Source organism: Macrotis lagotis, chromosome 2 (assembly GCF_037893015.1).
Source record: "Macrotis lagotis isolate mMagLag1 chromosome 2, bilby.v1.9.chrom.fasta, whole genome shotgun sequence".
NCBI lineage: Eukaryota > Metazoa > Chordata > Mammalia > Peramelemorphia > Peramelidae > Macrotis > Macrotis lagotis.
Window position 1 is genome coordinate 72,972,908 of NC_133659.1, and position 14,374 is coordinate 72,987,281.

The window sequence follows — 14,374 nt, forward strand, 5'->3', positions numbered from 1 at the left end:
TTCCATTCCAGGCCAGAGCATTTAAAGAAGAATTCAATAACTCAGATTCAGTCTCCCTAGGACCCACATCATCTTGGTACTTTTAGAGTGCTTTGTAGAAGCATTTTTCAGTCTTCCTTGCAAACTGCAGTAAAGCATGTTATTCCCCACCCACTCCACCCTAGGTCAATGTTAGATTCAATGGAAAAGCATTTTCAAATGCAAATGTTTCTACAAACGCCTACTTTTTTGAGGCTGGCATCAAGTTAGAAGAAAACCCCTTTTTCTCCTTGTGAATTCTATGCTTTGAAGCTAGCAAAATATTCTAGTGATGTAGGCTTAAAATGAAACCTTTTTTATTTGGAAATATTGCATCTTTTTGGTATCTGTGGAAGAACTTTATTCTTAATAATGGATTCTACATATAAAAATTATATTTTTATTATATATTATGGAAATGTTTGTTTTATTCAATGAATTAAAACTAAATAAATACATATGAAAAAATTGTAATGTCTCTTAAATTTTTTTTTTAAACTGCTGTCAATGGGTAATGCTCCAAATTTGCTAGGCCCTACCTGTGGTGGAACAATTAGAAGGCAGAAGATTTATGATGTACTTTGAGATTAGCTTTAACAAAGGGCTCTGGACTATTTAAAGTGATCAAAGGCATTCACTCAGATGCTGCGGGAATTACTACCTGGGTTCCAAACTGGTTCTGGAGCTTTGAGGCAAAGGATCTAAAATATGATAGGTCGTTGGGAAATTACTGTAGTTAGAGCTTCCTTAATAGGTTTGTCATGAAGCCCAAACCAGTTTCCACTTCAGATAACTTTCTCATATCTGTGCTAAGCCTATTTGTGTTAGATTCTTGAATTATTGTAGTGGTTCCATCAATCAACCAAATAATCAATAAACATTTATTGAGCTACTAGTTTGTGCCAAGCATCATGGTAGGTGCTGGAGATATGAAGCCAAAAGAGAGACAGTCACTACCCACAAGGAATCCACATTCTACTAGAATGTTGGTAGCAATGGTAAGAGATGCAAAACATGCTCTTTTCTTTGTGAGATCACCAAGGGAGGGAGGGGAGAGAGGCAAGAGAAGAGGATCCAAGACAGAAACTTAGAGGACTCTCACACTCAGGGGACAGGAAGTGGATGATGATCCAGCAAAGAAGATTGAGAAGAATTGATCAGACAGGTAGGAGAACCAGAAGAGAGGAGGTTCATGGAAGCCAAAGGAGGAGAAAATCTATCATTAGGGAAATTTTCCAACAAGCACAGCAGAGGGATCAATGAATATCACCATAATTAGTAGTGAAGAATTTATTATTTCCCTTTGAAAGAATAAATAGATTTATTTGAGTAATGAGCTCCAAAGACAGATTACAAGGGAGGGAGAAAATGGAGGCAAAGAGAGCAGACAAATTTTTCTAGGACCTTGGCAATGAAAGGGAGGAAAAACCTAGGGTGATAAGTGGAGTAAATGGGGTTTGGGTTTTGTTTTTATGATGGAAGAGACCTAGACATGCAAATAGGTGGAGAGAAGTAGAAAATGTCAGGGAAAGATTGAAGATGGGAGTGCAAAGGAAGGAATGATTGATGAGACAAATTTCTGGAAGAAACAAGGACTAGGAATCAGAGCATGAGCAGATGAGATGGCAGGTGGGAGTGTCTTTCTTGGAGTCTGTAAAAGAGAAGATATAGGTGAAGATGAATAAGTGTTTTGAGAAAGCAGTACAGGACACATATCTTCTATCTTCTCAGTAAAATAAGAGGTGATGTCACCTGCTGAGCAATGGTAAGGGAGAAGAAAGAAATATTGAACCAACTGCTGTGGAGAATATGATTAAAATTCAAAGAGAGAATTATAAAAATTATGAGGAAAAAATAAATAAATTTGTAGCATACCCAGGGGTCCATAAGAGCAGAAACAGAAAGGCAGATGGCAGAGGTGACCTATGCTGAGGATTGGCAGGATGAGAATAGCAGTAAGACAAGTGGGCAAGGGTAAAGGATGGTACAGAGTTGTATAATAATATCCCTGGACTGACCAGGGTTTTCATTCTACCCCAAAGTGAGAATGGGGCCCTCACTTGCCCTAGAATCAACAAAACAATCCAAGGGCCAGCTCTATCCTTTGAAGTCTCAATCATAGCTTTGTTTTCTATTTTTCACCCTCATCTCAAAATTATTAATTTTCACTTTAATCAAAAATTCCATTTTCTACTAATACTCTAGCCCTAACATTTTTAGCTAGGAATTCTTGGGTACTATGGTGATAGGTGCCTTAGAAACTACCTCTGTGGTTAATATCACAGGCACTTATTCTCCTACTCACAGATTCTCCCCCATCAGTAAATAGTAGTTTTGTGTCAACAAATGCTATCTGAAAAGCAAATAAAGACCAAGGATTAATGGAATTCTATGTGATGGGTTAAAATGAGGACTTTTAAACAATCAAGGAATTAGTGGCCTATTTAGGAAAAGCTCACTCTTCCAAAAGCACAGAGCAATTTATAATTCTCAGATGACCACAGATTCTTCAAAACCTTGAAAAAAGAATTTTTTCCTTTAAATTTTCCAATTTAACTTTTTTTAAAATATTGGATATGGCATCTGGGAAGTAATAACAATAAGCAGTTATATCTGTTACAAAAATGAATTTGAAGGTAAATGATCTGACACAAGGTAATATTATTTTTAAAAGTAACATGGGGTGGGGGCTAGGTGACTCAATGGGTAGAGCACCGGCCCTGGAGTCAAGAATACCTGAGTTTAAATCCAGACTCAGACACTTAATAATTACCTAGCTGTGTGGCCTTGGGTAAGCCACTTAACCCCATTTGCCTTGCAAAAAAAAAAAACTAAAAAAAAAGTAACATGGAGCTTTGCTACATGCCCCAAAGCAAGGCACAAAAGTACCTTCCGTTTGTTGATTATCTTCAATTTATCTTTGTTTAGGAAAGATTTGTGCATGTTGTCTGCCATATTAGGTTGTAAACTCCTTGAGGGCAAAGACTATTGTTGCCTTTCCTTGAATCTCCAGTGCTAAGAACAGTATCTCTCAGATTCTGCCAGAAAATAGGTGCTTAATAAGTGAGCTTAATAAGTGAATGATGGATGTATTGACTTAAGAAAAAGAACAACTTTAGTTTTCTTCCCCTACAAAATAAACATGTTAGACTAGATGATTCTGACATCCCTTCTAATACTAAATATGTAAATGTCTCTCACAACTTTGAATTTCCTTGATTCCACCTGAAGAGTAATGAGAGTATGAAATAGCTTGTTTCAGTTAATTTGATTAAATGTTGATTAAGCAGAGTCAGAGAGAAAATAGATTCAAAACTATAAGAACGAGAATGGGATCAGTCATTTATTGTTGTATCATTACAGAAGACATAAGATGAAATGCATAGAGATTTAGTATGAGTCAAATATTTTAAAGCCTACTTCTCTGATATTTCCAAAGACCTGTAACTTAGCATTGTTAGTATTCCCTTTACTAATGCAGATTTTGAGTCTTCTGTGCTTTAGTGAGTGATCAACATGAGTTTTTGTGGTCAAAAAAAGTCACTATTAAGGGAACAACATTATGGTAATGTACAACTGGCTAGGCTGGTCTTTGAACAATGGACATAGAGTCAGTCCCCAGGCCCATAATCAAAACCTTTCTAGCTTGGGAACCACTCTGCCAACAGAGTCCTTAAGAACCCAGGCTTTCCTTTGTGAAGAAAAGGAATTTACTAGAGGATTACTGACTACTATTAGAGGAATATGAGGGTTGATTAATCCCCCTTTCGCCATGACAAGCAGCATAAAAGTGAGGCCTGAGGTAGGCATACAAAGATTTGCAAACAAATCATCACCCTTTGAAATTTAACTTGGACCAATATGTCCACTGATCCATATTGATTAGTAGATTACTGAATATTTGATGCAATTCAACTTAAAATAATTTGGTTCTCTCTAAAGTTAATTTTCTTCTTTCACTGACCTGAAGCAATAAAAGGGACTTGAGATTCTTGTGTCTTCCCATCCCCTTTTGTAAATCCTGCTTTCTAACTTTCAAACATTTGTACTTTCTCAAGTTTCATAGTAAATAAAAGAGTCTATTTTTGCTGAAAGTCTTTATAGGACACCATCAACAGACACCTAGTCCAATCTATCTTTCAGCAATGATGTAATTGTCCTAAAATGCTATTCCTACAATTACCTTAATAATATGTTTTGGTTATGAGTTACATTAAACACATGGAGTTCATGGTTTTAAAAGTATGGCTGACATTGTTATGACTTTACAAAGTAGTCCATAAGAGGCAAAGAAATAAATGTGGAGAGACTATTGAACCTTGAGCTAAAAAGCCTGGGTTCAAATTCCCTGACATCTATTAGTTGTATGACCGATTTAAAGTAACTTTCTAAGACTTATTTACTAACATACATGGATTGCAATTTATAAGCAATATATAAGTGGTGATGATTCCACAGTATAAAATATCACTCAAATATGTCACTCCTGAACATATATTCAATCAAAACTATGAGAGTAGTTTTGAATCTATTTTCTCTCTGACTCTGCTTAATCAACATATCTCCCTCCCCCCAAAAACCTATCACATACTTCATATTATTGTTGAGGACTAAAGGCAATAATGTACATGTTAAATGCTTTACAAAATTTAAAGTTCCATATAAATGATAGTTATTAGTATTAATTATTGTTATTATTAATGAATATATTCTGAATTGGAATGAACTTCTGCAGCACTATCTACAGCACCCATTTAGACAGCTAATTGATTTCATATTGTTTTGCATATTTTTCTGTTTCCTGGATTTATTTGTTCTGTCTCCAAAGCTTTGAGTCCTGCCCAATATTTCTTGTATATCTACTTCCTTTTTCCCTTCCCAAATAGAATGCTAAACATCTTGTAGGTACTTAATAAATATTGGTTGAATTTAATTTTAAAACTGAGAAAAACATGCCTAACTTTAGTCTAAAGATAAGGAAATTTCCTTTATGGAATTTGAAGCCTGCCAAGTGAAGGCAGTCATGTAAAGGAGGTCATGCTCCCTTGTGAGTTTTGGAAAAAACAGATCACTTCAGCAGTTGTCATTGAGAAAAAATGCATGACCATAGGAGATGAAAAGTTCACAGGGCTCCAATACTCATATTAAAACAAGGCAAAGGAATAACAATCAAATGTGTCATTGTTGTACAGCTCATTCAATAAAAAAGCCCTCCTACAAAAAATGTTTAAATGGTGGTAGGAGTGTTGGTGGCACTCTCATGTAAGAGAGTGAATAATCACAACACAGAAGAAACTTTAAAGCCCACCAAAATTCCAGAATGCTTTTTATACAATATTGGATCCCCTTTCCTAGTTAAAGAGGTTTTAAAGAATATAGAGTAAAGAAAAGAACTGAAATTATACACAACTGAGTTTATGCATAATTTTCAGAGATTTCCCAAGGACAGGAAAAAACATACTCAAATTTTCTGCAATTTTTATTGTTTTATATCATCTTAACTTCCAAAAATTTCTTCCTCTCCTTCTCTGATCATTAAGATATCCCTATTACAAAGGATAAAAAAGAAAAAGTATGTCGTAGGAGCAATAGACTAACCTCTACCTCTATGTAGAATGGGCTATTTTTTTATTCAGAGATATTAAGGTCATCCTTGTGATTTAGTCGGCTCTGGGGGACTAAAAATTCTTGCTATTGACATTACTTCCTGTACACCTACATTCCAAAATGACCATGAAAAGCTACAGATTCACTTTCAGATGCTTGGCTAGTAGATGACACTGGACAACTCAAGTCAGGGAGCTTGACTCTGTTAATTCAAGCTGAGATATCCTCAATATCTATCCTTGTTGAAAACCAAAGTTTCCTTTGTTTTACTCTTTGATGATCTACAAGTATCTCATTTTATTCTGATGTTGAATTTAAACTATCATGGGACTGGCTAGAGTCAGATCCAGCCCAAAGCAGAAGAGAAAAAAAGCTCAAGTGAAACTAAATAAGAGAGGTCAATATTCTCATCTCTTCTCTAGGATCAAGCGTGGTTGTTATAATTAAAGTTCAATTTAGTTTTTGTTTTTGTTGTCTGTTCTTTCCATTTATCTTGTTATAGTCATTATGTGTGTATATATATATATATATTATATATATATTATATATATATATTGCTTTTTCTGGTTCTATTTGCTTCTCTCTGCATTTGTTCATATAAATAAGTCTTTGTGAACTTCTCTGAATTTTTCATATTCATTATTTATAATAGCACAGTCATATTCTATTATATATTCATGTACCACAATTACCTTTTTCCTGTCAATAGACAGCCTTATTTCAACTTCTTCAGTAGTACAAGAAGTATTGTTAAGATATTTGGGGAGCATATAGGACATCTTTGTTTTGACACTCTTAGGGAATATGCCCAATTACTGGGTCAAAAGATAATGGCTTTTTAAGTCACATTTTAGTATAATTTCTAGTATGCTTTTCATTTGACTGCTCCTGTGATGAAAAGAGTGAATTAGGGAAAATAATTTTTGGGTCTACTACTATTCCTTACTGTAGAACATATTAAATAATTTTTAATTTCCTTGTTTCATCAAAATAAATAAAAACAGGAACAATTCTGAATAGTTGAGTTCAAATAAAGTCACTTAACCCTGATTGCCTCACATCCAGTGCCATCTCCAGTGTCCTGATTCATATCTGGCCATTGAATCCAGATGCCTCCAGTGGAGAAAGTGAGCTTGATGATCTAGGAAAGCACCTCCTCACTTAAATCCAATTCACTGGCATGTCATTGGCATCCTCTCCCTGATGTGGTGGTCTTCTTTGAGAATGAAGGACAAACAACTAGAAATCAAAGTCCCTCTTAGAGAATGACCTTGGACAAGAAAGATCAATAAGCATAATGCTTGTGTCAGAGGTCTGCTCATGATAGGAAAGGGAAAAGCACACTTGGGAATTTCTTCTTTTGTTTGCTCATTGCCTCCACTCACAGAGTAGGAACTCAGTTGGGAATCCCTCATCTAGCATGGTCCTTCCTATTGTTGCAAACACTTCACTCACAAAGCTTAAAGAATGAACAAATTCACTTAGAGATTAAAGAAAATGAATAGAACTTATTTTAAGACTCATAAAGGGGGTGGTTAGGTGGTGCAGTGGATAGAGCACCGGCCCTGGAGTCAGGAGTACCTGAGTTCAAATCTGACCTCAGACAATAATTACCCAGCTGTGTGGCCTTGGGTAAGCCACTTAACCTCATTTGCCTTGTAAAAGTAAAAAAAAAGACTCATAAAGATAAATATTACTTGCCAGTGAACAAACTCCTCTACAGGTTCCAGTATGATCTCAGTTAGATACAGTACACACATTGGAGAGAATTCCACTACAACTCTTCTGTATATGACTTAACAGTAGTTTCTTGTAGATTCTTTTCTGGATCAGTCACAAGCTCAGTGCCACTATATTTACATTGCTTCTCAGAATCTAGTAAACTGTACTCAAGAGTCTTTATTTAACCTGGTCAAACATCTTTGCTTCTCCTAATGGGATTCTCCTAGTATACATCTGGTTAAACCAACAACTTTGTAAATCTGAGGGAGAATGGCTCTTAATCTATTGATATAAATCATAAAAATAGTATTCCCCTTCACCTCCTCTTTTTTGCCTATCTCCAATGCATAACATAGATTACTCTCATCACTGTTTCTACTCATAGTTTTGTTCTCTTTCTCTGACTGCTCTCCAGTCCACTTTCTCTTCCTTGAAAGACCAGCTCAAATCCTTCTTTATGCATGAATATTTCCCCAACTACTCCAGCCAAGAGCTCCTTTGGATTCCTATAGTGAATGCTGTCTGAATCACATGTATCTTTTACTTTGTTTTATTTCTTATAATTTCATCTGAGTTTTCTCAGAATTCTGTCTAGCAAGGGCTCCTTTTAAATAGGACTTGAGTGAGACATTTCTTATCCAAGGAAAGCATACTACAAGTGCTAAGAGTTTAATGATCCAAATCCCACAGTATGTTTAAAAAAAAAAAAAAGAAAGAAAATAACACAGGACCTGGAAACAGAAGTCTAGTATTTTAGTATTTTCAGTATTAGTCTTGCTGTTTATTGATGATGTGATGTCATTTTATTCTTTTCATATATAAAATGAAGATGAAATAATCATAATTTATATGAAAGCTTTGTTCAAAGGATCAAATGAAATAATGTACATAAAATGTTTTGTAAGAGTTAAAATGCTATATAAATATCAACAAATGTGGTGACAGGTCGAAAGATGAGACCTATAAGGTACAATTTTTTCATATCATCTATTTTAAAAATTATAATAGCTTGTGGTACATGCCTACAAATGCTTGTTAAATTAAATTGAGTTGAATGAGGTGACTAGAGGTCCAAAGATTTGCTTGAAGTCATGAATCAATTCAGTAGCAGAATTAGGACTAGAACCCAAACTGCATAATTCTTAGTCAAGAATCTCTCCTCTAAGTCCAATAACTTCTTCCATAAGAAGTAGCTAAATTCTGAAGGCACAAACACAAGATCAGTCCCTGCCCTCTATTATAATCTAATGGGGAAGAGGGCGTGCAAATAACTATGTGGCAACCAATAAGCTAAAGAAAGGCTAAATTGAAGATGAGAGGGGTTGAGAATGACTTCGTTAAGAAGACTTGAAGAAATCTGGGAAGCCAGGAAATATAGATGAGAAAAAAGGGAATTCCAGACACAGGAGGTAGTCAGTGAAAATAAAGATCTGAGATTGAAGATTTAGAGGTGGAAGGGACCTTAGGAATCATTAGAGGCACAAATATATGGAAAGGCTTCTTTTAGTCATTATTTATTGCATGGCAAACATATTTGCATCCCTCATCAACATCAGTCTATTTGAACTGAATTTTCCAAGAGGACTGGGGAAGAAAAGGGGATTAATGGGAACAGAGAAGAGAAAAGAGGTGATGGGGCTGTTTCCTTGGTTCTAATCTTAGCTTGCTTTCCATTACATTTTGCCCTTTCCCCCCCCAAAAAAAGGACCAAGGTCAAGCTAGTGAATACTCAATTCTAACACATTTAACACACTAAACATTTGAAGTTGATATATATTTTAGGAGTCTTTGAGGCCTCTATTATTACTACTTTTCAATGTCTTATTTCAGAAATAATAGGACTATGACATGAGGCTGCCCTCTTGAGAATCCTTTTGACTTTCTAAGTTTTGGTAGTTATTTTTACACATAAATTTTATTACAAAGAGAAAATTTATTTGATAATTCTATTTTCATTTTCTAAAAGATGGAACATAACATAAACAGTGCTTTGTTGAACTGATTAGATGAGGAACCATCCAGAGCAAGATCTTTCTCCTTCTCAGCTTGTGACCAAAAGGAAAATCACTGTAATATTTTTTTTGTAGTAGTATATGTACCTTTGAGAAGAGAAACTGTATAGTTCGGTAAAGAGTCTGGTTTTAGTCATTTGAAGTCCTTCCTTGATGGAAAAATGTGTTGTTTACTTAGGGGTCAAATGGGAAAATGAAGTTGGAGAACCTCAAGGCCTCTCTGTTCTTGATGGTATGGTTTGCAATTGACTGTTATTTGAATGAGGATGAGGATGATAGAAAAACAATCTCCCATGTACACCTAACATGATATTTTAAGAATCTTGATCATGGGATTAGAGGGAAGAATGTGTGTGTGTGTGTGTGTGTGTGTGTGTATAGATATGTGTGAGTATATGTATATATGATAGGAAACATAAAGTAGTCTGACCAGAAATATTAGGCAGGGCTTCTGGTATTTAGCTCTGCTCTTTGCTGCCTCTTCTCTTCCCAATCAGTGACAAGATAGGTTACCTCTAGGCATTTTCCTTCTCTTCCAGTGATGCTGAAGAACGATAGTTGGAAAGCTAGTTTTCTGACCTCCCAGCTTACCATAAAGACGAAGCTGGCTCTAATAAATGTTTGTTGAATTGAGTTTCTCTCCTGGATCTCTTCCAACCTGAACTAAACTGAGTTGAGGAGTAGGAGTAACTTTGGAGTTTTTGCCTGTCTCTTTGTATCTTTCCCTTTGTGTCTTTGCTAGGAGTTGGTCAATTCATGCAACTTTGTTAAACCAAGAAAATATATTGCTTTATTAATAATTGTTTATTTTATATACAGAGAACTGAGTCAAATTTTCAAAAAATAAGCCATTCCCCAATTGACAAATGGTCAAAGGATATGCAAAAGCAATTTACAGATGAGGAAATCAAAGCCATCCATAGTCATATGAAAAATTGCTCTAAATCATTACTTATCAGAGAAATGCCAATGAAAGCATCTCTGAGATACCACCTCACACCTCTCAGACTGACCAATATGACCCAAAAGGATAATAATCAATGTTGGAAGGGATGTGGGAAATCTGGGACCCTAATACATTGGAGCTGTGAACTCATCCAACCTTCTGGAGAGCAATTTGGAATTATGCTCAAAGTTACATACTCTTTGATCCAGTAATACCACTACTGGGTCTATACCCTGAAGAGATTATAAAAAAGGGTAAACACATCATTTGCACAAAAATATTCATAGCAGACCTGTTTGTGGTTGGCAAAGAATTGGAAATTGAGTGAATGTCCATCAGTTAGGGGAATGGCTGAACCATCTGTATCCGAGAAAGAATTGTGGAGTTTGAACAAAGACCAAAGACTATTACCTTTAATTTAAAAGAAAAAAAACCATTATCTTACTATATAAGTCTGCTATGTCTTATACTTTATTTATCTTCCTTAAAGATATGATTTCTCTCTCATCACATTCAACTTAGATCAATATATATCATGGAAACATTGTAAAGACTAACAGACTGCCTTCTGGGGGGGGTGGAAGATTAGGGGGAAAATTGTAAAAATCAAAATAAAATCTTAAAGAACAAATTTTTTTTATTTTAAATATTCAGGATCATTGTTAAAGGTTTTAATTTTAGGAGGCAATAATCTTTTTTAGGTATGCTTATTAATGAGTTAAAAGTATTCCATAGCAGGTTTGTTACTATCATGTTAGAGTCTTAAAAAAATAAAACCAATTGAAAAAAATGCTTCATTGCTTCATATACTTATCCCCTTTTCCTGTTTTCTATGTAATTAATTTTGTATATTTTATATATCTTTTTGTTTTTCTTAGTATGTTGATTTTGTAGATTTTGTATTATCTTTTTCTGTTTTTCCATGTATATTGATTTTGTTTGTTGATGTTTGTCAAGTTCATAATAAAATTTTAATATATATATACATATATATTGCAATAATCTATACATTGATCATTCCCATTAGCAGCTCTTTCTCTAGAACCAAAATGTTATTTGTGGAGCTTGATTTTGCTGATGTGCTACTACCAAAAATAAAACACAACTCAGGATGTGGCACCCTACAGATTTGTGGAACTTGAGGAGGTTAAGGTTTCTTTTCTTTCAGCAGTTTGCTAAATGCATCCTGATTGGCTAAGATTGAACCTGAAACTGCATCAGAGAAGAATGAGTTTCATCCAGAGTCTCCAGCTAGGCTATTATTAAGCTGTTGGAGAAGGTTCTGAGAAAGCATACTTAGGATGTTATCTTCATATAGGGTTATACAATAATGGCTCCAGGGAGAGCCATAGAAACTTTTAAGACCATTCAATCTGGTTTCTGAATAGAGTTTTCTTAGATCCCCCTTGATTTCCTCAACTTTAAGTATTTTACGTATTTTAGTAGGTATTCTTTCCCCATGTAAATATAGCTTGATGAGATATTAAGCGACTTCATGCATAGAACATAGGTCTAGAAGTCAGGAAGATCTGCGTTTGAATTCTGCCTTAGAAACTAGCTCTGAGGGGCAGCTAGATGGCGCAGTGGATAGAGCACTGGCCCTGGAGTCAGGAGTACCTGAGTTCAAATCCAACCTCAGACACTTAATAATTACCTAGCTGTGTGGCCTTGGGCAAGCCACTTAAACCCCATTTGCCTTGCAAAAAAAAAAAAAAAGTAAAAAAAAAGAAAAGAAAAGAAAAGAAACTAGCTCTGAGACCCTGGACGTCGCTTGTACCTCAATTTCACCATTTCACCATTGCAGGATTGCTGTAAGGGTCACATGAGTTAATATATGTAAAGTGCTATATAAATGCTAATTATTACTATTAATAATAATATAGGTAAAATATAGGAAATAATATAGGAAATATATATAATATATAATAATATAGGAAATAATATAGGGAAAAATATAGGATGAAATATATGGTCATAGGTGAAGAAGGGAAAATGAGTTGGGATCCAGAGCCAGGGCATCCAGATAAAGAGGTTCAAGGACAAAATTCTAAGTTTTACTTGACTAAGCTACACTGGGTCAAAGGGATTTCTCATACTAAATGAAGGAAATACAATACCCAGTCAGTAAAAATTTAATTATCTGCTATTAATGTGGTTTATTTGTGCCCTAACTGTGATAGAGTATTCCAAATGTGTATTGATCTGATCAACCACAGTTGGACACACCATAGGACTCCAATATAGTGATGTCGTTTTGGCCATTTTTGAAATCGAAGGACAACCACCAACCATTATGCTAAGCACTGGGAATACAACAAAGGCAAAAGAAGTTCCCATCCTTCAAGGAGTTCACAACCTAGTGGGGAAAACAACATGCAAACAACTTAGCTATATATTGAATAAAAGGAAATAATCAACAGAGGGAAGGGCCTAGAATAAAGAAAATTTGGGGAAGACTTCCTATAAGAGATGGGTTTTTGGATAAGACTTGAAGGAAGCCAGGAGACAGAGATGAAGAGGAAGGGTATTATAGGCACTAGAAGACAGCCAGAGAAAATGGCATTTCTTGTTTCTGGAAGAGCAAAAAAGCCAGTGTTATTGGATGGTAGGGTATGTGGTGGAGAGGGGTCAGATAAAGGATTAAAAAGTTACAGAGGAGGGGCTAGGCTATGAATGCCAAAGTATTTTGTTCTTGATCCTAGAGGTAATAGAAAACCACTGGAGTTTATTATTACAATTGAGCAAATTAGAAGGAGACTTTGAGTTTCTTAGTCAACTGATATGAGTGTTAAATACTAGAGTCCAGCAATTTGCCTATACTGCATTGTGCTGTTCATTCATGTTAATTCCTTATCACTTTTGACCTATGACATGCTTATTTGGAGATGCATATAGAGATCCATAGGATAAGGATTTTCTGATGGTTTAGAAACTCAGAGAAATCAGTTTCATTCTCCTTGTTGGGAAGCTCTATATTTCTTCAGAGAATTTTTTTATTTAATTTCCTTTAAAACTAATCTGCTTGTCCCTTTTGAGGGATGAATTCAAACCTCCATTTATATGACCTTTTGTAATGCAGATGTCGAATAAAATTTTTATTCCAGACCTCCATTGGGAATTCTCTGTGTTGTAGGAATCCCAGGAGAAATCTTGGGTGCCTTATGTGTTGCAAGGATTCCAAATAAAGAATTTTCATCATCCCAGAACTGAATCAATTCTGTACCTGTAGGTCCAAAGAAGAGGGGCCACTAAGTAGGTTAGAGAGGGTAAAATACCCCAGCCTATCCTGGCCCCAGTGTTGTTATAGAACTACCATGAAAAACAGGAATCTTTGAGAATTTTATAACATATTACTTTAAAATGATCTAAACATGTATTTGAGTAGCTAAACAGGGCAGTGAACAGTGTTGGATTTAGAAGTAGGAAAACTAGTCAAATCCTGCCTCAGACTTGTAGTAGCTCCTAATCTCTGCATCCTCATTGTAAATTGAGCATTATAATAAGGTTATTGTGAGTTGTTGTAAGGGTCAATTAAGATAACATGTAAAACACTTTGTAAACCTTAAAATGCTGTATAAATGTTAGCAGTTTTTATTATTATATTTGGCAGAGAGTACAATCCCCAGGCCCATCAGTTCACAGGCCTGTGCACTTTTAGAAAAAATATTTATTTTGGAATTGTTGAAGAACTGTTTCATATGGACTTTTCTGAGACTCCTTAATTCAAGGTACTAGGCAAGTCACTTGAAATTATAATGCTTAATCTTCCCCATGTCAACTGAAGAGCTAGTCAGAATTGGAACTATGGAAAAATAGGTATCCCAATTGATTTGCTGAACAGAACAGATATTTAACAGAGAAGGAGAGAGTAAGTTAGTTGGTCTTTAAGCCCCTAGGCCAAGAACCTTAGGATATAATTACAGAAAGTAAAGGACAAATAGCAAACCTTAAGTGCATGAAATATTTTTTTTTATTGAAATGGAAGGAGAGTCTGGTGATTGGTTGGGGGGAAAAAACAGCCATATTTCTGATGACTCTTTAAAATAAATAGATAAAAAGTTGAGTTCTC

At 35.2% G+C, this 14,374-nt stretch overlaps 1 protein-coding gene across 2 annotated transcripts in view; it reads left to right on the plus strand.

The window, feature by feature from the left end:
- The first annotated feature begins 1,084 nt into the window (after window positions 1-1,084).
- Window positions 1,085-14,374, plus strand: part of RALGPS2 (Ral GEF with PH domain and SH3 binding motif 2) — a 227,747-nt gene continuing 214,457 nt past the window's right edge. Inside the window, exon 1 of one of the 2 annotated variants that reach the window (XM_074222124.1) lies at window positions 1,085-1,183. The gene's annotated coding sequence lies outside the window, so the exon portion shown is untranslated. The remainder of the gene's footprint in view (window positions 1,184-14,374) is intronic. The other variant, XM_074222125.1, reaches the window with a different exon arrangement.